The 25,438-nt window shown below is 48.8% G+C and overlaps 1 pseudogene; it reads right to left on the reverse strand.

Annotated features, from left to right (window-relative positions):
* Positions 1 to 21,398: 21,398 nt before the first annotated feature.
* Positions 21,399 to 25,182, reverse strand: LOC134807043 (uncharacterized; annotated as a pseudogene).
* Between the last annotated feature and the right edge of the window lie 256 nt (positions 25,183 to 25,438).

Genomic DNA, 25,438 nt, shown 5'->3' on the forward strand with positions numbered 1-25,438 from the left:
AATGGGAAGATGGGGGGCAGCACAGGAAGTGTGTGTGTGTATGTGTGTGTGTGTGTGAGAGAGAGAGAGGGGTGGTGATGAGGATAGGAGAGGTGTATGTCAAAGAGACCAGACTCTTATTTTTCACAGTAGAAAGTCCATTGGTAAGTCTTGAAATGGAAAATACAAAAAGTATCAACACAAATAAGTTATTTCGAAATATGAAAGTAAATACCAAAATAATTACTGTAAAAAGAGTTGAGAGTGATTGCCTCTGGGGAAAAAGAAACAGTGGGAACAGGGTAGAAAACTGGTTCTTGTCATAGCAAAAGAATAATTTGTCTTTTAAACTACGTCCATAGATAATTATGATAAAAGTAAAAACAAAAATAGAGAAAAAGAATAAGAGAAGAAAGAAGGCTCACACGTAGACTGTGCACCCACTCTCAGGTAGCACTATTCCCAACACCTCCTCAAGCTTTGGCTCATTTAATCCCCACGTGGCACAGTTCCTGTTATCCAGGTGAGAAAAGAGGCCTAGAGACTCTGAAAACCTGCATGGGGCACACATCTAGCAAGAGATTTGCTCAATTCATCCGTCTCCCGGCTCCCCCAACTTTGGGCAACTCTTACCAACACATTATTTTTCTTCTGAGTTAGTTCCTGTAAGGAGGAAAGGTCTGGTCTTTTCCCAAAGCCTTCCTGGAGCTCCTGCTGACTTGGGGACATAACTCTGTCAGTGATTTAATTCATTCCAGATGGAAGGCTCCACTTGGCTCTTAAAACATGCCTTTGGGAGTGCTGAGATTTGCAGATAAGCCTTGGGATGAGGGAGGAAGAAAAGGAAGCCAGAGGGTGGCAGAATATGAAGGCTGGGGGTGGGAAAGTCATTTAGGGATGAGTTTGAACCTGATGGAACAGACTCCTCCACAGCTGTCAGGCCTGCAGCCAGGGTTTGGGGCCTCGGGCCACCAGCCCAGAATCTTAGGGTCAGAGACACATGCACTCCACCCATTCACAAATTCCCCAGACACTTCTGAATGCTCAGTGGCAGACACTGGAGTGGGAGTTGCGATGCAGGGTTGAATAAAATACAAACTACTGCCTTGAGACGTTCACAGTCTAGCAAATGAGACAGCAAAATGGACAAGTGGATAGCGAAATATTTATGATCCTGTGAGATTATAAATATTTGGGACAGAGTACAGAGGGAAGACAAAAGAGAGTCATAGTCATGGAGGAATGGACAGTAGGCTGGGTCATGAAAAATCAACGGGCAAATTCCAGGGAGCAAAGTTGGAAGGGATACACCAGGCAGAGAAAAGGGCAGGGGCAAAGACATGGTGGCCTGCTGGATGGCAAATCATGGAGGCTGGGTGAGAAGGAGCTCTCAGGGCTCCTTGGAGCTGCCCTACACAGCTCAGGGGAGCTGGTATCAGCAGATAGGGTGTCCACTCCTGGTCCTTCCTCTTCTGAGCGTTGTAACCTCAACGAAGGTGCTTCATCTTTCTGAGCATCGGTTTTTTAAATCTATTTATGGAGAAGGTGGTTTTTAAATTAAAAATCAACATGAAAATAATATATCACGTTGTATTGGGAGAGAGTTGTTTTTGTTTTTGTTTCTTTAGACACAGGGTCTTGTTCTGTCACCCAGGCTGGTGTGCAGCAGCGCAAACATAGCTCACTACAGCTCACTCTCCTGGGCAATCCTTCTACCTCAGCCTCCCAAGTAGCTGGGACTACAGGCATGCACCACCGCACCCAGCCTATATTTTTTTTAAAACCCCAAATGTTGCATATGTGTTTGTGATGAAGAACAAGCTTTTTGGTCCAACCCTCTCTACCCCTGATTCACTTTCCCAAGGCAATGTCTTTTAGCCATTTCTATTTTTATTTATTTAGATGGTTAGCCTCTGTAACTCTACATTAAAGTAGAGTTTGCTTATGGATCTGTTTCTTAATTTACCAACATTAGATAACGAAAAGTAATCATTTAGTCCACATAAACTCCTTTTTCTCTTCTTCTTTGATTCATCTATCTATCTATCTATCTATCTATCTATCTATCTTCTAATCTGTTTTCTACTGGCTATATTTGAACATTTAAACAATTACTTATTTTCTATTTCTTTTTTAAAATTAATTCCATTCACTATCTTGACAACCCTGTATGATGATAAGACTATTAACTCCTCCCTTTTCTTATGTTTTTCCCCCCATTAATGGAGCATTCCATTGGCTACATATTTATTTTTCTATTGTCAAGATAGTTGGCAGGGCACAGTGGCTCACTCACTCTTGTAATATAGAAAACAATGGCAACAATATCTCCCTTTCATTTAAAATGCCAGGTCTTCATATTAAATGAAATGTATATGAAAGCCTAGAACTGACTCCCTGCCTTGGTACAGCAATCACAATACCGTCTCCAGCTCGGACCTATACTCGGAGTAGGTGCACAAGTCTGCTTGCTTCCCAGACCCTGGCTCAAGGACATGAGCTGCTTTGTAGTGAGGTTTTTATTTGTTTACACAAAATAGAAAAGTTGAGGACAATATAGTGAATGTTCCATAACATTAAATTGATTAATTCAGGGGATTTTTATTTACTCTAAAAGTCTGTTCCTTTTACTTATTTTGGTATTAAAATAAAAATGTTATTAAAATTTATAATGAGGGGCCAGCATGGTAGCTCATGCCTGTAACCCCAGCAGTTTGGAAGGCTGAAGCAGGAGGATCACTTGAGCCCAGGAGTTTCAGACCAGCTTGAGCAACGCAGTGAGTCCCTGTTTCTACAAAAAATAAAAAATTAGCCAGGCATGGTGGTGAAAGCCTGTAGTCCCACTTACTTGGGAGGCTGAGGTGGGAGGATTGCCTGAGCCCAGGAGGTGGAGGATGCAGTGAGCAATGATTGTACCACTGCACTCCAACCTGGGCAACAGTGAGATCCCATCTCCAAAAAAATTTTTTGGATTAAAATTATCTCACAAAATGATGGACGATTCTTATTCAAAGGCTCCAAAACTGAAATGCAGAATGGATAATATTTTAATGTAGTCCTTGACCAAATAAAAAGTTAGGACTCTTGTTTGGCCTTCCATGTGGGCAGGGGATGCAGTTTGCTTACAGGTCCTTGAAATGCAAATATTTAGGAACCACTGAGCTAAATGGATGGAGAATGGAAATCCAGGTGGTTCTTGACCTTAGCTGCAATGACTTTTCTTTTGAGATAGGGTCTCACTCTGTCACCCAGGCTGAAGTGCAGTGGCCCAATTGTAGCTCATGCAGGCTCAAACTTTTGGGCTCAAGTGATTCTCCAGCCTCAGCCTCCTAAAGTACTGGGATTACAGACATGAGCTCCTGTGCCTGGCCTGCAGTGACTTTTTGTCCCCTCTGAGTATGCGCTGTGGAGGTCAGCCTAGGGCGGTACTGAGTGAGTGAGTGGTCTGTATTAGCGAGTGTTGGTGAATGAGATGGTGACCTGGGAGGAGACCAGGGCTGACTGCTGGGGCTCAGCCTATGGAACGGGTGGGAATTGGAATTGGAATTCCTCTCTTGGAGATATTGTCCAGGAGAGCCTGTGGCTTTGCTTCTCTTTGAGAACAAAGGAAGGAAAGGGGTTTTGTTATACTAAGATGGCTGGAACTGGAGCATCCAGTGAGTGTCTAAAAATGACATAGAAGGGAGGGTTATGTGAGGCTGGAACCCCAAGAAGCCTCAGGCCAGGTGTGCTACAGAAATCTGGGAAGCCTTCCTGCGGGAGGGAGGGGATGGAATAGAAGTGGCAAAGTGCATGGCGTTTGGGGGGACTGTGGAGGGAACCATCAGGTCAGGCCTGAGGTGGTTAGGGTAGCCTTTTGTGTATGGTGTGATGTAAGCAGCTGTTAAACAGTGGGAAAGGGGGTTCCCTGTCAAATAATTTGGGGAAATGCTAGGTTTAACAAAGTCATACAGGTTTCTTTACCACAGGGCTTGTACATGGTAGTGTGACCAGTGAATCTCCAGGAATCAAATATATGCTTCCTCAAATTACAGACCCTTTCCCTGGAAACTGCCATGGACAGTAGGAGAAAAAAGGGTGGAGGGGTTTGAGGGGCTGAGATCATGGCGAGTCTTGATCCAGAGGCCTCACTCCATCCTGTGTGTGAGAGAAACACGGATAGAGAATTAAACATGCAGAGTCCTGGGGCCCATCCCTAACAGGAGGTCTGAAGCCTGGCCCAGGAATCTATGTGCTTAACAAACTGATTCCCATGCCAGGGCTCCAGGAACCACACTTTGAGAAATGATGAGTGCAGATGAGACAACTCCAATGAACACAAGGCCTGGAAGCCACAGCATTGGACGGCACTTAAGGATTTGAGCCTCCATGAGGGTGGAGGGCTGAGAGCTAAGAGCCTAGATCTCCCGCCCCGCTAAGGGATTTGGGTGGGGAGAGCTGAGCCGCCCATGGTCTGGCTGTGCAGGTGACCACAGCGAAGCCACTTGCCTTCCCCCTGGTGTCTGAAGTGAGATACTGCAGATCAGGGCTTGCAGACCTCCCAGAGCAGGTTGGCTGGCAGCTGCCCTCAGAGATGTAAGAGGACAAGGCCCAGCTCAACCCCGCCTCTTCCAGAAAGCCTCTCTCCCCTGGCTCCTCTGTGCCCCTTCAACACCCGTTTCTGAAACACACCACCTCACTTTGCCACACCTCCTCCTGATGTTTCTAAAATGGTTATTTTAGATCTTATGGGAAGGATAGGGGCACTGATAGCTTTATCTCTGAAAGTGGGGAGCCCAGGGACACTGTCTATAGCTGAAAATAGAAGTATCCTACTTAGACTTACAAAGATAACAACCAAGGAGCAAATGCCAGCCATCTAACTGGATGGGGGGGAAGGGGGAGAGGAGATCCCCCATCTGATACAGCCAAATATCTGTAAAACAGATAAATCAAGAGAGCAGAAAGACATCATACTGTATGGCTCCATTTATACGACATTGTGGAGAAGGCAAAATCATAGAGATAGAAATCACACCCATGGCTGTCAGGGAAGATTTGGGGATGAGCTGAAGAAGGAAATGGCTTTGCAGTCAGGCTGGGAGACAGGAGGGGGAGGAAACCTACTGGGGAGCAGGGTGGGTTAGGGAAAGTAACCTACCCCAGCAGACCATGCGACACTAGTGGGAAAAGATCTGCCTGCTTGGCCCAGTGCACAGAGCTTTCCCAACCCTGTCCTGGCTGCTGACTAATGTCTTAGGGATGTGAGAGGCCGGGGGAGAGATGTGGCCAAGGATTCCGGGAGGGGCGGTCACAAGATCTTGGGTAGGAATGAGAACAACAGCAAGAGCAACTGACTTGATCAGAGCTTCCCAACCTATGGGCTTATTTAATCCTCACAATGATTCTATGGACTTCTTATTACCCCTACATGGCAGAGGAGGAGACTGGAGCCCAGTGATATTAGGTAATCTGCACAAAGTACCACAACCAATAAGAGAGAGAGGGTTTTGGACACAGGCACCTTTGGCTTCAGCACCCTTGCCTTTAATAGCCACTGCTCTGTATGGTACGCAGGCCGTGAAGCCAGTGATGGTGGAGAATCTTCTACGACATTCGTGCAATGCAATGCACCTATCCCACCATGGCTTACCCACTTCTGTTGATAGGTACTCACTATTTTCCTGGGAAGGCCATGCTTAAATGGACTCAAAGTCAACTTCCTTATGCATTCATCCACAGCCCCAGTTACCCCTTTAATCCTTGAGGTAGTCACGAGTGCTGCCAGTCAATCATTCCTATCTGCACATGGGCTCTAGGTGTGATTGCACTTCCTGGCCCCATGAAGTTAACGTGTTGCCATGTGACTTCCTTTGGCCAGTGAAATGTGAGCAGAAGCCTAAATAGCCAGTGTGTGGTTTACCTCTTTCCTATGCCATTGCTGCAGTGTCTGGGGGAGCTCATGCCTACATGAAGCCTGACTTGCCCTGAATCCCCGAGCAACTAGGATGAGGAGAGCTCCATGCTGACCTGTGTTGAACATGTAATGTGAGCAAGAAATAAACCTTGGCTGTGTGAGCCACTGAGATTTGGGGATTGTTTATTATCATAGCAAAACCTAACCAATCCTGGCTCAATCTGTTCCCAGAGAACAAGTGTCCACTCAGGGTCAACAACAGTCCAGCCTCTTCTAAGTCTTCTCTAACCTGGATAGCCCCCAGTTTTTCCAGCTGAGCCTTCAGTTTGCTGACCTCTCACCTGATCTCTTCTTCCAGACACACTGCAGTGTGGAAAGGGAACACCATCACCCAGGAGCAATTTGTAAAATCTATTATCCCTTCCCCCTTCTCAGTATTCTTTATTTTTACTTTTATTTATTTATTTTTTTTGAGATGGAGTCTTGCTCTGTTGCCCAGGCTGGAGTGCAGTGGCGCGATCTCGGCTCACTGAAAGCTCTGCCTCCCGGTTCACGCCATTCTCCTGCCTCAGCCTCTTGAGTAGCTGGGACTACAGGTGCCTGCCACCATGCCCCGCTAATTTTTGTATTTTTAGTAGAGATGGGGTTTCACCATGTTAGCCAGGATGGTCTTGATCTCCTGACCTTGTGATCTGCCCGCCTTGGTCTCCCAAAGTGCTGGGATTACAGGTGTGAGCCACTGCGCCCAGCCCTTTCTCAGTATTCTTTCTACCTCAGTGATGCAGCCAATGATTGCACTGAGCCTTCAGCAGGCAAACAAGGCTAACCCCATCCCTGGGTTCCGTTCTGGACCTGCCTGGTTCTAATTCTTTGGGCTCTGGATAAAATGAGGCTTCAATATGTAGAGGTAGATTGACCTAGTTCTGGGTTTCTTTCTGTCTTGACACTACTACTAACTTGCTGGGTCACTATGGGCAATTTACCTAACCTCTCTGAGCCTGTCTTCTCAAATGAAGGCTAGAAGTAATAAGACCAACTTTGAGATGACGGTAAGCATCAGGTACAGCACCCAGCACCTCCCTGGTGCCTGGTGGGCCTGTGCAGATGTTATTGCCTTTTATTTTTCCCTCACCCCCATCTCTTTCAGGCTCACAAGATGGAGAAAGGGGAAGGCATTTCTGGAATGAGGCCCCAGTCGGCTCCTGCACCATTGCTCTGTCCCAATCCCTGAGTTTTAGGCCAGCCAGAGGCCCTTCTAGCCCCCCTTCCAGGTCACAGCTGTCTGTTCTCCCTTCCCTTGTCACAGGGGCTGCCCCATGGGGCTGCGAGAGAGGGAGGGGGACTCCAGGCTGCAGATGTCCAGGGCTCAGAGAAGTCTGCAGAGCTAATCCTGGGGCTGTTGGCGAGGCCAGGCCAGGGCCTTAGAAGTGGCTTTCAAGAGGTCCTCTCCTGCCTGCCGGCAGCGTGTGGCTCAGCTCGAATTTCCGAGGCCCCCAACTCAGGAACAGCTGCGTGGCTTCCCCTCTCCTCCCTCTGTTCCCTCCTTTCTTCCCTATACATGAGTCAAAGAGACAGCCAGGCAGGGCTAGCCAGGGGTCTGGACAGAATCCAGAAGTCTCCAGCCACTCAACCCTGGTCTCTCTGAAGCCTGGGGAGCTCAGACACCTGGGGTTTCTTGGGCCTTTCAACTCCAGACATATTCCTGCTGCTCTTCATTTGGCCAGAAACCTCTGGCCCAGCTTTGATGTTTGCCTTTTTGTCCACCCCTTGGTTCTCTGGCTGGGCAGGCTTCCTGGGACACCTTCTACCCAGTGTGGTGGGGCGGGACCTGCCTTGGGGTGGAGCCTCCTAGTTTGGTAGTACCCCCACCCACAAGCCTTCCCAGCCTCCTCCTTCCCCCAGGTCCCTAAATGTCCCTTCCAACTGCCTCCCAGAGCAACAACCTCTGACTCTCCTTTCCATGTCCCTATCAACATCTCCACACCCACCCCAGGGAAAGGCGAGAGAGAGAGTGTGTGTGTGTTACACGTGTAATGCTTGTTTGGTTATATCCTTAACTACCTTGCTGGGTTTTTTTTGACAAATAAGGAAACAAGAGCCAGACAGGGTGGGAAATTTGACTGGTTCACAGAAAGAGGAAATGGTAAAGCCAGGATTTAAACCCAGTTGTGATGATTCTGAGCCCATGCTCTTTCTTCACGCCACCATGTGGCCTGGAAAAGACCTGCCACACACCTGCCCAGGAGCATGCAGGGAGTGAGTGATTCACCCCCTGCCCCAGATACAAGCGGCCCATGACCAGGGACTCAGGCCACTTCCACAGAACACGCTTGGTCCAGAGTGACAGTGAGGAGAGAATGACTTGGCTGGTGCAGGAGACCCCCATGCTAGTTCCTCTTGGTGATGGGTCCCCAGGGTGAGGCATGAATCTGCTCCCGCTGGGCCTCCAGTCTCCCTCACAGTACAAGTTCATTTAGGTGCTGGGAGTGACCCTGGGGGAACAGATAGTGCTGCATGATCATACATGATCCTGAAACACAAGCCAGCTACTCCTTCTGGTGTCCACCAAAGAAACAGGGATCCAAGCCAAGCTGGGGGGAAAATCTGCCCGTGCAGGTTTACAGAGGGACTGTATGGGGAATTCTACTAGGTGTCTCCTAAGATACTTTTTTTTTGAGACAAGGTCTGTCTCTGTCACCCAGGCTGGAATGCAGTGGTGTGATCTCAGGTCACTGCAGCCTCAAACTACTGGGCTCAAGCAATCCACCCATTTCAGCCTCCTGAGTAGCTGGGACTACAGGTGGGTACCACCATGGCTGGCTAATTTTTGAATTTTTTGTGGAGTTGGGGTTTCAACATGTTGCCCAGGATGGTCTTGAACTCCTGAGCCCAAGCATCATGCCCACCTCGGCCTCCCACAGTGCTGGGATGACAGGCCTGAGCAGCCGGCCCGAAGATACTTTCAGGGGAAAGTCTGACTCTACACAGTCCCAACCTTGGGATGATAAACTAACCCCAAACATGGAGTAGTAGGTGGCCCCTTACTCCCAGCAAGTCCTTCTCTAATGGTGAGATTCCAGGACAGGGGAGAAGTCTAGGGAGAGAGACTGGGGACATGCGGCCTTCCGGGACTTCAGTCTCACACCACCGGGTCCTGGGCTCCCTGTTGTCTCTTACCAATCTAGGTTTCCAGCGTGGTGCAGTGAAGGAGTGTGTGACGGGCAATGAGACCCAGGCCCCAGCCGCACTCTGCAATGAGACCATGGGCAAGTCCCTTAAACCCGCTCCAGACCTCAGTTTCCTCATCTGTCAGCTGAGACTACTGGACAAATGACCGGATGAAGTTCTAGAGCCCTGGAGGACTCTGTCTGGGCTGGAGACAGCTCAAGACCCTGCCCAGGAAGCAGAATGGTTTCTAGCGCTGGCTACATCTGGCCTGAGGCTGCTTGCTTATGGTTTGGGACTGGTTACCAGATCTGCTTCCAGGGATGGTGTCATCGCCTCATTTTATAGGTGAGAAAAACCCCTTTGTTTTCCGAGGGCCCTGTGCAGCCTTCCCTGCCCCTCCAGCTCCTACTACCTCTACCTTCTGTCTGTCCCTCTGTTCTGAAGCTCCTGTGTTCTGTCCTTGTCCTACTCAGGCCTGCTCTTCTCTGAGGCCACAGGCTCAGGGCTCTGCAGGCCTCTTCATCATGTCCCAGGAGCCCCAACCCTCAAACAACTGCCCATTTCCCTTTCCTCTGTGTCAAAACTCCATGTTTCGGCCTGAAATTGTCACAGGCCCAATGGACCTTTCACACCAGCTGGCTGAGCTTGAACAGGTCACTTGAGCCCAGAGCCTGGAAACGTGTGAAACAAGGACTGCAATAATCTCACAGTGACTGGAGCAGCTGTCTCACACTGGGTGCTTACTGAGACAGGCTAGACACCATGTCCTCACCATCAGCCAATGAAATGAGAGCCATCTCTCTCCCATGTCGAGCTTGAGAATGTGCCTGCCTGACAGAGGTGTAGGACTGCCTCAGCAAGGGCATAGTATACAATAGGTGCTTAATAAATGGGGACAATTGTGTTAAGATTCGTGGAACCCCAGGGGCAGTGGCTCAGCATCAGGTGGTTTAAAAACCCTCTGCCAGGTCAAGGCTGGCCTGGAATTGAAGGAGGATAGCAGAGGAGGGTGTTTGGTGGGCCCTGCAGTGGGAAGCTAGAGGTGGCCAAGGCTGGGGAGGTGGGCGGTGCAGGTACCCTGCGCCTACTGCATTAGCCCCATTTTTAAAAATTGAGATCACATTACAAATAATTAGCCATTTGATGAGTGGCACTTAGTATATTCACACTGCTGTGCAACCTCTATTTAGTTCCAAAACGTTTTTCACCACCTGAAAAGGAAACCGCAGAGGCATTAAGCAGTCACTCCCCATTCTCCTGTCCCCGCAGCCCCTGGCCATTGCTCAATCTGTTTTCTATCTCTATGGATTTACCTGTTCTAGGTGTTTCATACACATGGAATCACACGCTACATGACTTCTTGAGTCCGGCTTCTTACACGTAGCGTCGCATTTTCAAGGTTCCTCCTTGTAGCCCAGGTCAGTACTTCATTCCTTTTTATGGCTGAATAACATGTCATTGTATGGACAGACCACATCTTGTTTGTCCATTCATCCACTGATGGACATTTGGGCTGTTCCATCGTGGGCTCCTTTTTGAAGTGAAAGTCATTGAAAGCCTGGAGTAAGTCCTGCTATCACCACTCACCCCTTGGGAGGAGGCACAGCCCCATCCAGAGTCCTCTTCCCATAAAGTGTCCTCTCCTGGCAGCTTCTGTGGCTGCCATGGTGCTCACTGGAGCAGCTGCTGGACAGGGAAGTGGAGAGCACTTACAAGTTGCTTTGCTTTTATTCAGATCTCATGGACAAGGACAGTAGGAGAAGAGGATGGGAAGAGAACAGGAAGGTGGAGGGAGAGGGATGGGGTGAGGATGATCTCCCACAGAAGCTTCTGGAAACTCCTGGCTAGTGACTGGAGTCCAACAAGGCACAAAGCCTAGTTGTGCTCAAGTCTCACTGAAGCCTACCTGAGCTTCATCAACTGGACAGGGCTTGGCTTTTCCAGGTGGGGAAACTGAGTCCCAGGGAGCAGCAGTGGCTTCCCAAACTGCAGCTGAGTGGGGGATGAAACCTGGAAATTTAGGTGTTCAGTGCGGGTTTACTCTGCCTTCCAGCACAGGGCATGGTGTAGGCTTGGAGGGACCACCCTACCTCCCTAGTGGGCTCAGTCCACAGCCGGGGAAGTGTACGAGTGTCAGCTCCTCCCATTAGATAGGTGATAGAGTCAGCAAGGGATCTGGAGCCATGAGTTCCAGCCACCACCTGCTCCTCCTGCAAGCATCTTCTGCCCTCGTGCCTTCCTCTCCTCACCTATAAACACATTTATTCCCTGATAGGTGGCTGGAGGGCCCAAATGAGACCATACCTGTGAAAGGGTTGGTAGGTTGTAAAGTCAAACACACTAACTCTTTTGGCTCATCATGGCCCAGACAGGCAAGGTCCAGCTGTCTTCTTTTCCTGGAGGGAGATTTGCTCTGTCCCAAAGGGATATTTGCCTCACCCACCTCTGGGCCTGGCTTCAAGCCCCTTTGGCCAGTAACACACTTGAACAAAACCCTTGCTCCTAGCCCCACCCCAGCCCCAGGGAAAGGACTGTACCTGATCAGCATTAATCTGCCCTTGTCTCGCCAGACTCAGGCTTAGTTAAGTCCATCCCTGGCCAGTAGCTCTGTCTCCGTAAAATGAACACAATATTTCCCCCTGCTCCCTCCCACCCATGGCTGCGCCTTCCCAACAGGCTGGGCGGTGAGCCATTGACTGGGCCTCCCATCCTCAGCTACCAGAGGCTGCTCCCCCGCCTTAGCCACCTCTAGGTCATGAGTGAGAGGTCGAGGGTCCACACAGCTGGATCACAGGCCTAGGCTCTTGTGGAATGTCAGTGTTAGGGTCCCCTCCTCACTCCCTTCCTTGCACACATGTTTTTTGCACTCCTGAATGTCATATACTGTTGTAGGCACATGGAGAAATAAAAGTCTCTGCCCTCCTGGAGCTTCTATTCTAGTGAGGGGAAACAAATATGAAATTTATACAGGAAGGAAATTGTACAGAATGTTAGAAGGTGATAAGTGCTATTTAAAGACAAAGAGAAAAGGCACTGCAGTAAGGGGGGTCAGGAGTGCAGTGGGGGCAGAGGGGAAGCGGCAGCAGCGCAGTTTGGAAGAGGGAGATCTGGACAGGTGTTCCTGAGAGGGCAACAGCTGAGGCGAACACCAGACGTCCCCCTACCAGAGGATTGACGTTTTTAGAGTGCTGGCGTCGCACACTAGTTTTCACTTTTTCCAGGGTCAGGAAGACACAGAATTACGGGTGTAGCTATTCTGCGTCATGCTGGGAGGTGTCTTTCTCCCCCATGGGCTGTTCTCCTGGAGTTCAGGGAGGCTGTGTGGCCTAAAAGGGGTCTGTGTGGCGGGCACCTGTAGTCCCAGCTACTCGGGAGGCTGAAGCAGGAGAATGGTGTGAACCCGGGAGGCGGAGCTTGTGGTGAGCCGAGGTCGTGCCACTGCACTCCAGCCTGGGGACAGAGCGAGACGCCGTCTCAAAAAAAAAAAAAAAAAAAAGTCCGCTAGGAAAAAGAGATTTTTCCTTAACTATATGGAGCTTCTCTAGGAAAAGAGAAAGACCCTCTGAAATAAATCTTAGAAACTAGGTTTCAGTGCTAGCCCAACTGGTTGCCAGTTGTATGCCACTGGGTAAGTTACTTTACCACCTCGAAACCTCAGTTTCTTCATCTGCAAAATGGGAATGAAAAACCGCTTTTCTGAAACTTCTCCAGTTGAGTAAAATTCTATGTGAAATTGCTTTGTAACCTAAAAAAATACCAACGTAAAATAGATTTATCTATAAATTGTATATGCCTTGTTGTGTGAGCCAGGCAGGCAACTTGGAAGGTGGAGACAGGAATGGGGGCATGTCTTCTCTGTTGTCTTCTTCCCCCACTTCCTTTGGGTCAGGGCATCCCATGCTCCATGGGATGTGAAGTGATCGAGCAGGGACCCTACTGCCTCCAGGGGAGGGCTTAATGGAGTCACACAGGAAGTAAGATGCTGCTGTACAGTGGGCTAGCTCTTATCGTCTTGGGGTCCAGCAGGAAGTGATTCTTACCAGCAACTGCCCTCACCATGAACTGTCCAGGGATGAGAAGATGCAACCAGTGAGGGGGAGAACAGCAATGCAAGACAAAAAGGCTGCCTCAAAGAGAGGCAGAGAGCTGCAGAATCATCCAGCGCTACCCTGCCCTGCTCAGGGCTAACACCAGCATTTTGCAGAGGGCACTAGAAGGAAATCTATACTGGATGAGAACGTCTCTGAGCAAGGTTAGAGCTGCTCTGGACAATCTCAGGGCTGGGAGTCCTATTCAAGAAGAGGACCAGCTCTCTTCTGGCCAATGTAAAACCATGCAGTGAGCTCTTTAAGCCTCCTTAAAGATGGAGACTCTGCAATTATCAAAATTATACCTCTGGTAGGTACAGGTTGACAGCTCTGAGCCACTACTAGTTTGAGTGCCTCTCAAGTAGCAGTCTTAATGACAGCATTCTGGAGCTGGGCAGTAGCCCTGAGGCTTTGGGGACCAGAACCTCATCTTTATGGTCCAAAATGGCCCACTGTGTGTCTGCATCAAAACAGCAGGATACTGTGGGGCAAACCACAGTCCCTGTCATGGGGCAAGGAAAGGAGCCCCTACTCTGGTCACTCTATTTTTCACTCCCTGGACCCTCATACTTCTTTCTTTGCCTTTCTGTCTTCCCTGTGCCCCAGGAGGCTCACTCCTGCAGGCTGAGTCTCTCTGACTCTTTGCCATTGGTTTTTGGTTAACCAATGGGAGGTACCATGGAACTCTGGACGGTGGGAGGAGAGAAGCTGGGGGTGTTTCCACCCAGCGTCTTGCAACTGCGTGATCTCCAGGGTTGCTGTTCACTTGGGTGACTCCTCTTTCATGGCTCCAGCTCTTAAAAAGTCGGGGACATTTCCTCTCCTAACCCCTTCAGCCTAGGGGTGCTAAAGTCTTCCCACTGTGGCTAGTTTCTGGGAGCCTCTCCATTCCCCATATTGTCCCTTAACCTGCCACCTCTGTCAGTATTGCTTTATAGTGTCTTCATGGGAGCCATCTGGAGTGATTCTGTTTCTGCAGAGAACCTGATGAGTGCAGCCCCCAAGGGGAAATTATGTACACACATCTGGTTCAGATGGAATAGTCCTGACTCCTGGAGCCTATGTTCTGACTCCTCATTATCAACCTTTCCTCTTCTCTCTTTGCAGAATTCTGCCCTCTCCAACTATTTTTTTCTTCTAGATGTGCTGTGCATCACCAGAGTCTTGGCCTGAGCATGCAGTTGCAATTTAACATCTTCCAAAAAATGCAAAATGACTGTCTCAGTGGCTGAATGAATTGGCTGAGAGTGGAGGACCTGAAGGGATGAAGCTGCCTTTGGGGCCAGGTGGCTGGCTGCGGTGGCTCACGCCTGTAATCCTAGCACTTTGAGAGACAAAGGCAGGGGATTGCTTGAGCTCAGCTGTTCAAGACCAGCCTGGGCAACTTGATGAAACGCGTCTCAAAAGAAAGATAGAAAGAAAGAAAGAGAGGGAGAGAAGAAAAAAAAGAAAGAAAGAAAGAATAAAAGAAGGAAATTAGCTGGGCATGGTGGCATGTGCCTGTAGTCCCGGCTACTCAGGAGGCTAAAATGGGAGGATTGCTTGATCCCAGAGGATCAAGGCTGCAGTGAATCAAGATCACGCCACTGTACTCCAGCTTGGGCAACAGAGCAAGACCCTGTCTCAAAACAAAGAAACAAAAGAAACCAAACAACTTAGGGACCTTAGAGTCACCTGTTGACATCCTTCATGCAGGACTCACATGATCCTTCATGTAGGAGTCATGTATGTGAGCAGCCTCCCTGGAAGACAGCCAGCCAATTGTTGTTTGCATACTTTCAGCGATGGAGAGCTCAGTACATCTTTAAGCAGTTCATTCTATTACTAAATGCCTTAGTCTAATTATAAATTACAGTCAAAATCTGTGTTCCTCTAATTTCTCTTCATAGGACACAGCTGTGAACTTCATACACAGCTGTGAACTTCATACGTGACAGTCCTTCAAAGACTCAGTGATTGTGTCCTCCTGAGTCATCTTTTTCTCTAGGCATCTCATGTCTTGCCCTGTCTCCATGTGGCTTCCAGGTGATCCCCTTTCCTTCTTCCCTTCTAATCTTGGTAGGAACCCTTTACAGCAGGGGTCCCCACACCCTGGCCGAGGACTGGTCTGTGGCCTGTTAGGAATGGGGTTGCACAGCAGGAGGTGAGTAGCAGGCAAGTGAGCGGAGCTTCATCTGTGTCTACAGCCACTCCCCATCCCTCTGATTACTGCCTGAGCTCCACCTCCTGTCAGATCAGTGACAGCATTAGATTCTCATAGGAGCATGAACCCTATTGTGAACTGTGCATTCAAGGGATCTAGGTTGCCGGCTCCTTATGAGAATCTTACTAATGCCTAATGATCTGAGGTGGAACAGTTTCATCCTGAAACCACCCCTAAATCCCACTTGATCATGGCATATTATCTTTTTGATTCATTGTTAGATTCAGCTTGGTAGTATTTTGTTGAAAATGTTTTCATCTATGTTCATTAGGAATACCGCCTGTAGTGTTTTTGTGTGTGTGTGTGTGTCCTTGTCTTGTTTGGGTATCAGGGTAATGCTGGCCTTATAGACTGAGTTGGGAAGAATTCCCTCCTCTTTAATTTTTGGGAAAAGTTTGAGAAAAAAAATTTTTTTTTGTTTGTTTGTTTGTTTTGGTATTTGCAGAACTTTAATTGCCAAGGCAGAATACATTCCAATAAATGAAAAAAAATGGATAAACAAATAGACACATTAGAGAATTTCTAAGGTTCAATTAACATGTGAGAATTTCTTAACCTCTCAACCATCAGGAAAATGGATATTACAACCACAACAAAGCCACAAGTCACTGGATCAAGAAACGTTAAAAAGTCTCACAATCCTAAATGTTGGCAAAGACGCTGACCATCAGAAGCACTGGGAAAAGCCCTTTACAAAGCTCTCAAGCAGCATTCACTAATGCCAAATATCCCAGTGAACAGTGGTTCCAATCCCAGCAAAGAAATGCTCAGGCTCAATTCAAATGAGAGGCAGGTACATTCACAGCAGAGCCACCTGTGATGGCCGCACAGTGAAGACAGCAAATGCCCACCTGCAGCAGAGTGGGTGAAGGGCGGTGCATTTGCTGCAGAAAGTTATCAGTGGTATAGACCAGCCACTCCAGGCCCACTGGGATCTGTAGGACTTTGCAGGCACAGGCCCCTTACCAACCCAGTGGTTACCTGGGGTCTGAATAGTTTTCATTCACAGAGATATCCTCCTCTTGGTACTGAAACCCTGAGTCTTTTTTGTCCATAGAGCCATGCCCTTCTTTGTACTGAGACATCATCGTGAAGACTGACGTCTAGAGGTGGGAGCACCTCCGTGAAGTGAGGGAATAACTGAGTGTCTGTCAAGAAGTCAGAGGCATAGGGGCTCTGAGGCCACAAGGGGCCTGGGGCTGGGGCTGGGGCTGGGAGTGATCCTGGGCGTGGGCCTAGAACTGGGACTGGGCCTGGGAGTGAGCCTAGGCTTGGCATCCAACCAGAGCTTAAGATGGGGCCCGGGTCTGGGATTCTCTCATGCCTGGGATCTCAGCACTTTGGGAAGCTGAGGCAAGTGGATCACCTGAGGTCAGGAGTTTGAGATCAGCCTGGCCAACATGGTGAAACCCCATCTCTACTAAAAATACAAAAAATTAGTCGGGCGTGGTGGTGGGTGTCCATATTCCAGCTACTTGGGAGGCTGAGGGAGGAGAATTGCTTGAACCTGCGAGGTGGAGGTTGCAGTGAACTGAGGTTGCACCATTGCACTCCAGGCTGCGCAGCAGAGCGAGACTCTGTCTCAAAAAAAAAAAAAAAAAAAAAAAGGAAAGTCTGTTCTTGTTCCGTGCATGTTTTCCTAATGGACTGTTTGGTATTTCTCATTTTTGAACTCCAGATATTTGTGAAGTCAGCCCTTTTCCTGTGATCTGAGTTACAAATATTTGTCCAGTTTGAATTGTCTTTTGATTTTTCTTATGGTGCTTCATGCCATGTAGATTTTTTTGAATTTGTGTAGTCAAATTTAGTAATGAATTTATTTTATGCTTTTTAGATATTGAGTCATGGTTAGAGGGACTCCAATCACCCCACCCACTTCAAGGTTAGAATGGAATTCTCTCACATATTCTTCCAATACTTTTATGTTTTCTAACCAACTTTCATGAGATATAATTTACATATAACAAAAGGCATCTATTTAAAGGATACAAGTTGATGAGACTTGACAGATGTACATCCTCATGAAATCATGATTTTTCTTTAAGTATTAAATCACAATGCATTTGGAATTTATATCACTGTCTACTTTGAGAAAAGGACTAAATTTTATTTATTTATTTATTTATTTATTTATTTATTTATTTATTTATTTGAGACAGAGTTTCACTCTTGTCACCCAAGCTGTATGTAGTGCAGTGACGTGATCTTGGCTCACTGCAACCTACGCCTCCCGGATTCAAGTGATTCTTCTGACTCAGCCTCCCGAGTAGCTGGGATTACAGGCACCTGCCACCACACCCTGCTTTATTTTTGTGTTTTTAATAGAGATGGGGTTTCACCCTGTTGGCCATGCTGGTCTCAAACTCCTGACCTCAGGTGATCTGCCCACCTTGGCCTCCCAAAGTTCTGGGATTACAGGCATGAGTCATCGCGCCCGGCATATTTTATTCTTTCAGTTTTCAGATGATTGGCCAGGTGTCTGAACACCCTGCATTGAGATGTTTCCTTTGTCCCATTCTCTATTTCTGTATGGATTTCTGTCTACATCTGGACTTCCTCTTCTATTTATCTGTCTGTCCATATATACACGTTTACTACACAGTTTTAATAATTGAAGCTTTGTAACTGAATTGCCTTTAATAAATGGTACCAGCTCCAATACCAATTATAGCAGAAAACATGGTCCCCTGTATTAGGTATTTGAGAGCAAGATGGATGTTCTGGATGCTCGAGCTGAGTTTCTTTCCCTATGCCAGGCCTCCTTTTTACTCTTAGAGAAAGGTACCCCATTTTATAGATACAGAAAGTGAGGTGAGGTCAAGGAAGTTCAGTCCCCAACTGTGCCAGCTCTGAATTTTGTAGGGTTTAGGAGCACCCAGCCTCAAATGCCCATTTGTGGATGAGAAAACTGGTTCTGGGTGGAGATAGAGACATGTGGAAAAGACAGATCTGATGATGCATTATCACTCAACCACTCACTCATTCATCACTTCACCCCAGCACAGACTGACCGTGTGCTAAGGCCAAGCCCTGCACTGGGGCAGAGAAGGGGCTGCTCCGTCCCCTGGGATCTCACGGTGGGCTGGAGGGAAAGGCGAGGAAGCACTGAGGGACAGGAGGATGTGACTGTGGTGGGAATAGAGGGAGGAACGGGGCTGTGGGCGCCCACAGTGGGGCCTCATGGTCTTAGCCTGGGCCCCCCTTCCAATGCTGAAAGTAGGGCAGGTGCCCAGGACTTTGCAGCAGGAGGACTATTTCAAAAAGTGAATCCAGGGAGCAGAGTGAGGGTCTGGGAAAGTAAAGGAGGAGAAAAAAGCTAAGCGTATACTGTAGAGATGACCACATTGAAGGCAACTGAGGCTTAACCCAGTGTGATCTCTAGGACAGCATCTAGAAAGTGCATCACAGCCAGGTGTGGTGGCTCATGCCTGTAATTCCAGCACCTTGGGAGGCTGAGGCAGGCAGATTACCCGAGGTCAGGAGTCTGAGACCAGCCTGACCAATATGGTGAAACCGCATCTCTACTAAAAATACAAAAATTAGCTGGGCGTGGTAACTAGTGCCTGTAATCCCAGCTACTCGGGAGGCTGAGGTGGGAGAATTGCTTGAACCCGGGAGGTGGAGGTGGCAGTGAGCCCAGATCGTGCCCCTGCACTCCAGCCTTGGTGACAGAGAGAGACTCTGTCTTAAGAAAAAAAAAAGAAAGAAAAAGAAAGAAGGAAAGAAAGTGCATCAGACTGTGCATGTCTCTGTCTCAGTGAAAAAGAGAGAAGCATTTAACTCCAGGTTCCTGTCTCCATTGGTTGAGGGCTGTCCTGTGGGAACAGGGCAGGAATCCACCCGGGGTGTGTGGATCTGGTGACAGCCAGCATGCGTGGACTGTTTGCCAGAGCTGTGGCTGGAATCTGGAGCCAGGTGAGAACAGATGAGGCTGGACAAAGGGTCTCAGCCTGGTTTCCAGGTATGGGACTTGACGGCCACCTAGCTGGCCAGGATGGGAAATGCAGCAGGGACCAGGGCAGCGAGGGAGGCTGCTCCGGGTCCCCACCCCACAGAGGAGGCAAACCTGTGACAGGGCAGCCCTTTCCCCTGGAAGTCCCTGCTTCAGGGACAGACCCAGAGGCTCCACACAGCAACCCAGCCACAAGGGAGGCCTACGTGTCCCCATGTGATGGGCTTTCAAGGCCCCAAGGAGGTCACGGCTTGGAGTGCAAGAACTCCTCCCGACTCCTGTGCCGCCCCTCCACCTCCTGCCGGCTCACTGCTTTGTTCCCTGCTTTCTCTTTCTCTGCTTCTCTCTGCTTCTCTCTGCCTCCCTCTTTGTCCTTCCTTTCTCTCTTTCTGTGACCCTGTCTTCAACAACTCTTTCCCTTCCTCTATTGTGCTGTTTCTCTGTGATTCTCTCCAGCCTCCTCTCCCTGTCTCAGTCCTCTCCATCTCTCTTGTTTCCTCTGTCTTCATTCCTCTCTTCTCTTTCACTCTCTGCCTTTCCCTCCGTGTGTGGATCACTGGCCAGCTCTCTGGACATCTCCCTCCCTCCAGCTCCCTTGGTTCTCACTGTGGGTCCTTCTGTCTTTGTCTCTTCCAGCTTTCCTTTTCTCCCCCTGGGCCCAAATCAACTTCTCTCCATGACTCCATCCTCCCATCTCCATCTCTCTCTCTCTCTCTCACCTTCCACCTTCTCTCTCTCTCCCTTCTCTCTTTCTCTCACTGTTTCAACCCCTCTCTCTCTCTCCTCCTTGTCTTTCTCCTTCTCTCTGTCCTTCCCCTCCCTCTCTCATCCCTTCTCTCTCATCTTCTCTCTGTCTGTCCCGTCCTCTGACTGACCTCACCCCTGCGTTCTTTACTCCTCTCCAGTCCAGCTCAGTTAGCCTCTCACCACCGACCTCTGCCTATCACACAATTTAAAAATTACAGGAAGATGGTGGGGGGCACAGGACTTATGGAGAAATGTCTACACCCAGCTCAGCTTCCCTTAGAGCCGCCTGGAGTTGGTGCTACCGGGGGGCAGCTGGCTCAGTGGGGCAGGGGCTCTGACAAACCCTGAGTCTCTGTGAGGCTCCTTACGGGCTCCACAGCCGCTGCTGGGCCCTTCTATTCCCTGTCAGAAGTTGACTACCTCATGGGGATGTATTCCTGTCTATCTGCTCACAAGGCACCATTGGCAGTCACTAGGAACACAGTGACTCTTTCTAGAATGAATGAGCACAACCTCCACCCGTGGCTGGATACAGGATATTCCCCCACCCCAGAAGTCCCCCTCGGGCCCTTACCAGTCAACACTACCCAAAGGGTAACCCTGCTTCTATGTCCAGCAAGGCACTATCTGCAGTATCTGTCACACCTCCCTGCTTCAGCTTTCTCTTCCACAGCCTCCTGTTTACTCCCAGGAGATTCTGTCTCCTCCTTCTGCACCCTGTGTCCCTTCACTTGTGCTTCCATTGGGCTGGTCAGAAGCTCTGTGCCCTTCAGTGTGGGTCTCTCTGCTGCAGCACACAGGATGCCCTGCCAGTCAGGGATGGGTCTCATCCCTCACAGAGCTGGCCATATGGCCCAGGTTCCACACAAGCCTGCAGAGCTTGTATTTCTAGCTTCTATAAACAATCTCTGGCTGGGCACAGTGGCTCACACTTGTAATCTTGGCACTCTGGGAGGCCAAAGTGGGCAGATGGCATGGCTCCAAGAGCTTGAGGCCAGCCTGAGCAACATGGTGAAACATGGTCTCTACAAAAAGTAAAACAAAAAAACATTAGCCAAGCGTGGTGTTGCACACCTGTAGTCCCAGCCACTCTGGAGGCTGAGGTGGAAGGATCACCTGGGCCCTAGAGGCAGAGGTTGCAGTGAGCCAGGAGTGCACCCCTGCACCCCAGCCTGGGTGACAGAGTGAGACTCTGTCCCCCACCAAAATAAAATTAAAAAAAAAAAAAAACTCCTTATCTACAGAAGATACCTGCTGCCAAGGTCATAATGAGGAAATAATGCAACTGACTTGTAGTCTCAGAAACTTGAGCAAAGTGACCACATCCTCAGCCAGTGCTACCCTCATATTGCAAAGCCTTGCAGTACAATCTGTGACATTTCTATTCATTCAAAAAAGGAAAGATGAATCCATTTTGCAACTTAGTTCATACTGTTCAGATAAACATACCAAGTGGTACATGTGGAGTTGGTGGTTGAGGTCTTACAGGCCACAATGGGTAGAGGAGCTGGTTGAGGTCCCAGAGGAGTTGGTTCAGATAGCAGAGGCCAGGCAAGTGGAGGAGGTGGCAGATGTACTAGAGGAGACCCTGGTGGAGGAGGTGGCTGAAGTCCCAGGGACCACAAGTGGAGATTATTGAAGTAGCTGAGGAGATTCATGTGAAGGTGGTTGTTGAGGGGCCAGAGGCCACCCAGGTAGAAGGGGTGGCTGAGGATCCAGAGGTTACTAAGTGGAGATGTAGTCGGAGGTCCCAGAGGCCTCACAGAACAAAAAGGTGAATGATGTCCCAGAGGAAAGGCAGCTATAAAAGATGGATGAGGTCCCGGAGGACAGAAACATGCAGAAGATGGATAAGGTCCGGGAGGACAAGGAGCTGCAGGAGGTGGATGAGGTCCCAGAGGACCTACTGGTGCAGGAGGTGGATGAGGTCCGAGAGGACCACCAGCTGCAGGAGGTGGATGAGGTCCCAGAAGACCTACAGTTGCAGGAGGTGGATGAGGTCCCAGAGAACCTACCACTGCAGGAAGTGGATGAGGTCCCAGAGGACCAACAGATGCAGGAGGTGGATGAGGTCCCAGAGGACTGACAGCTGCAGGTAGATGAGGTCCGGGAGGACTGACAGCTACAGGAGGTGGATGAGGTCCTGGAGAACTGACAGCTGCAGGTGGATGATGTCTGGGAGGACTGACAGCTGCAGGTGGATGAGGTCCCGGAGGACTGACAGCTGCAGGTGGATGAGGTCTGGGAGGACTGACAGCTGCAGGAGCTGGATAAGGCCCCAGAGAACAATCGAGTGGAGGAGGTGGTTGAGTTTTCAGGGGACTCTCTAGTGCAGGAGGTGGCTGAGTTCCCAGAGGACAGTCGAGTGGAGGTGGTTGAATTCCCAGAGGACTCTCCAGTGGAGGAGTTTGTTGAGGTCCCAGAAAACCTTCAGATGGAGGGAGTGTTTGAGTTCCCTGACAACACCCGGTAGAGGAGGCGGCTGGCAGCCCATCAATGGTCCTGAAGGGCCAGCCATGAGATCGGGCAAGTAGGGCCATTCTGAGAAAGGATGAGGCTTCCCTGCAGCCACATTGACCTACAAGTCAGGAGGAGAAAATGTTTTGAAATATATGAATATGATGGACAAAAACACCAAAACCAACACAAGCTGCACCTTATGCCTCAGGTGATAGTCCCTTGCACCTTTCCCTCCTCCAGGTTTCAAAATGGCAGCATCAATGCCATAAAGTCTCCCTTCAACTGAGTCCTGCCAACAGCAGGGCAGTGAAGAAAAGTCGTGGGGACAAACTGCTATCCCCACACGCCACTCTGTCTGCAAATGTACGCAGGCTGGGGGCCTGTCCCTGGGAAGACAGAGTCATAACCCAGTAATAAAGAAGCATGTTTCTGACACAGGGGTGTCTATGTCTATCCTAATTCCTCCCTCACCATCATCACTGGAGCATGTTCCTTGCATCAGATAAACAGAGAGAAAGAGAAGCATGAAAAGCCCATTGTCCACACATGAGTCACAGCTACTCTTAAGAGAATGGCCTCCAGGCTTTTCATGTGCTGTCTCTGATTCTCAGAAATCTACAAGGTCAGTGTGACCACCCTGCTCCAAATCTAAGAAAATAGAGGCTCCAGAGGAAGGAGAAATTTCACCTAGCATCACACAGCTTGCAAGAAGCAGAGTGGAAGTCGATTCCAGCTCTGCCTGCAAGACCCTCTCGTCCCCCTTCTGCTTCCCTTCTTGACAAACGGTCTTCTCTACTTTGGAAGCGCCATCCATGGGCACAAAGAGCTCTGGGGAGATGGGGATTCCTGAAGAGCTGCAGGGGAAGTGGGAGAGGGTTTTCTGACAGAATAATCTTACATAGAGATATCAGTTTGGCACGGTTATCACATTTCTTTAACTTCTAGGTAATACCAAATTTTAAGTGCACTATGACATAAAGAATAATTTTGTCCATGGAAAAATGAGGTGGGAATTCTCAACAACAGAAGTTTTAAAAATATGTTTGATTTCAAGTGTACAAGTCCCATCGTGTGTGATCAGAGGATTCAGCAGCTGTCGAAGACACAGAGGCCACACGAGAACCAGCTTAATTGAGCATCATTTAAGGCCTTCATTGAGAATTGTCCCTGTAGGTAATGAGTGACGTTCACTCTCCACTACCTCACAGCCAGGGCACATTTTCTATTAAAATATGGAACCTCTGACACTTAGAATATTAGATCAAGGGCAACACTGGGTGAGGGTGGGGGCGTTTTTGCTCAACACAGTTAACAACAGAGATGGGACTGTGATGAATTATGGAATTGACTTTGCCAAAGAACATTCAAAATTGTACAAAGCACATATTAATGTTGGATCAATGAGTTTTCACTTCTGGGATTATGGCGGATATTCTGAAGGTTAATCACTTACCTTATAGCAGAAAAGAAAATCACAGCAAAAAAAAAAAAAAAAAAAAAAGGAAACCCCACATAGGAAAGGGGATCCCACACCATCTTGAGTAAAAGGGATCGGTCAGGGCCTACTGGGCCATAAGACCTACCTCAGTGGAGTTCAATGGCATCCTCTCATGTTATTTCTGGAAACAGAACAGTGACAGCCCTGCAGCCCTTGGCCCTTAAGCATTTATGGCTTCTGGAGGTGCCACCAAAGATGACTAGCTGGAAATGGAGAAGCCTGAAAGCTCATGGGGAAGATTTTGCTTTCAAAAAAGTCCAGTTAGAAAAGGCACCACAGAACCCAGAGAGCAGAGGACAGGCCAGGAGAGGGCGCTGTAGGAAAAGACAAAACTGTCCTGAACTAGGCAGAGGGAAAATGACTCCAGCATTTATACCTTTGTCTTCTCTGTTTTCTGGCTATGTCTTCTGATTCTTTAAGAAAAGAAGAAATATTGATCCATGAAGACATAGCCAGAAAATTTCTGCTCTCATCAGCACTTATGGCTCCCATTCTAAAATGTTATTAGTGTTACTTTTCTCAAATAATAATAATAAAAAAAAGCCTTCCCACTGACTCAAGGTTGGAAAGGGAGCTGACCCATTTGCCTTCTAGGCTCATCCCCTCAGTTAAAAGTAACCAACACATCAGGGTGGAACGATGTCCACACTCAGTGGGAGGGGCCTGAGCTCCGCTATTCACAGGGGACCAGCCAAGAGTCATTCAGCTGTGGCACGTGAGAAAAACGGTCCTGCCACCCAGCGGGATAACTGTTCTCTTTAGTAAGTGCTTGGAACTGTTTCCAGGAAACATAACAATTACCCAACCCAAGCCCTCACCCCAGAAAGGAGAAGCAGGGTGTGTGGATTGTGAAGCAGAAGTTAAGCGGGTGCCTTCCCAGGGAGCTCCTACCTCTCCAGAAAGGGTTCTCTAGCCCTAGCTGTCCCTGGGCTGCCTCCTGACTCGTGTCTCTCCAGCACTCCCTGCTTTTCCATCATTTCCTGTCTTGAAAACAGAGAAAGAGTTGACTTGTAGAAGAATTAAAACACTGTTTTCTTTACTAGACAGTCAAAGCTTCATCTTAAAACAAAAACATCCTTAAAATTTGTCCATCACAATCACCTACCTGTGCTGCTTGCAGGCAGCCTTCCTCTCTGCCATCTCCCTCTGCAAGGCTTGAGCACAGAGCTGTGGGGAGAGAAATACATCCATGTCCCGACTTGGCCGAAAAGCAAGGGAAAAATGAACAAACTTACCCAGTTGTTGAGGGCCTTTCTTGCAGCAGAAGGGGCGATCTGAAAAAGCCAACACATGAGAAAATGTATGTTGACAGATTCTAGGGGCAGTGGCATCATCTTGATGAGCGTTTAAGGATCCTGCAACTGCAGGAAGGAAGGCTCCTTACCTCTCATCTGTAGGAGTCCTCTACCCACTGCTGCAGCTCTTGTCTGTCTTGAATCGTTTTTCT

Source organism: Pan troglodytes, chromosome 8 (assembly GCF_028858775.2).
Source record: "Pan troglodytes isolate AG18354 chromosome 8, NHGRI_mPanTro3-v2.0_pri, whole genome shotgun sequence".
Lineage (NCBI taxonomy): Eukaryota > Metazoa > Chordata > Mammalia > Primates > Hominidae > Pan > Pan troglodytes.